This window comes from Thamnophis sirtalis, unplaced genomic scaffold, assembly GCF_051295495.1.
Source record: "Thamnophis sirtalis isolate CommonGarterSnake01/CBP01778 unplaced genomic scaffold, rThaSir2_p1.2 scaffold_3, whole genome shotgun sequence".
Classification (NCBI taxonomy): domain Eukaryota; kingdom Metazoa; phylum Chordata; class Lepidosauria; order Squamata; family Natricidae; genus Thamnophis; species Thamnophis sirtalis.
The window spans coordinates 99,543,047-99,544,385 of record NW_028261383.1 but is presented as its reverse complement, the minus strand read 5'-3'; the positions used below and the strand labels follow the sequence as shown (position 1 = coordinate 99,544,385).

The following is a 1,339-nucleotide window of genomic DNA, read 5'->3' as shown; positions in this document are numbered from 1 at the left end:
CCTTCTTCATCTATTGTTTTATTTTATTTTAAAAAACCATTTGTACCTTGTACAAAATAATGATATCTATCTCCCTCCCTCCCCACTTGAATGGCACAATCTTCCCAACTCTATTTAACCTCACACCTTTCTCCCCATCCCTTTGTGGCGTACTCACATTTTTACATACATACTGCATGTAGTCATATTTCTACTCAGTACTCAGCATCAAGGGTTAGCTACTAGCTAGTGGAAAGTGGAAATGGGATATGAAAAATGTATGAAATTCCTAGATAATAAACACATTTTAATCATACATTGAATATCACCATGTGCATGAAAGTTTTATAAACTTTCCACAAAGCAACGTTAATTATAACTTTTGGTAAATGCAATGTAATTTGATAATATAAATTTTACGTGAAAACTTGCCTTCTTAAGGCTTTATAAAGATTTATAGGTTCTGTTGAAGGAAGAGCTAACTAATTTAAATAAAACTGAAAGACAAAAAACTGTAAGAAGTAGAACATCTCTTGTCAACAACAAAGCTTTGCGCAGTAGCAATAGCAGTTAGACTTATTTGCCACTTCATAGGGCTTTCAGCCCTCTCTAAGCGGTTTACAGAGTCAGCATATCGCCCCCACAGTCTGGGTCCTCATTTCACTCACCTCGGAAGGATGGAAGGCTGAGTCAACCTTGAGCCGGTGAGATTAGAACAGCTAAACTGCAGATAACAGTCAGCTGAAGTGGCCTGCAGTATTGCACCCTAACTACTGCGCCATCTCGGCTCTTACTGCAGTGGCAGTATCGTAGCCAATGAGGTTTATCTGAGGCGCGATTATTGCTAATTGAAACTTGTCAACAACAGCACCTGGTAGAAGAATGAATGGTCATCTCTGACCTACCAGATTTCTCTATTGATAGGTGTTTTTAAACTGGCCAATTTAACACAGGACACTTTAGCTTCAGCAGCTGACAATCTGTGGCTGATATCTACATTCAGAAGCTACAACTTTCTCCAAAATGATTTTAGACTTCTTACACTAGCCTAGATCCATTCTGGAGAAAGTCAGTAGAAAAACACTTTGTTATAATTGCTAAGAAACAAGTTGGCAGCTTAATTTTACCTTAACATTAATCCTGGCAAGGCGAGAGGATCATCATCCGTAAGATAAAAGTATCATCCTATAAAAAGAGCAAGTAGCTGGGAGGTCAGAATGAACAGGTAAAGGCTATTCTTTTTTTTTGCTCTCCAACAACTGACACCTGTGTAGTTGCTTCACTTTGTCTCACAGTGTGATTGACTTGTAATCAAGAGCAAGACAAAAAACAAAACTCTGAATTATTTTGGGCTAAGCTC

The 1,339-nt window shown here is 38.1% G+C and overlaps 1 pseudogene; it reads left to right on the top strand.

Annotated features, from left to right (window-relative positions):
• Nucleotides 1–766: 766 nt before the first annotated feature.
• Nucleotides 767–880, top strand: LOC148048076 (U4 spliceosomal RNA; annotated as a pseudogene).
• The last annotated feature ends 459 nt before the right edge of the window (nt 881–1,339 follow it).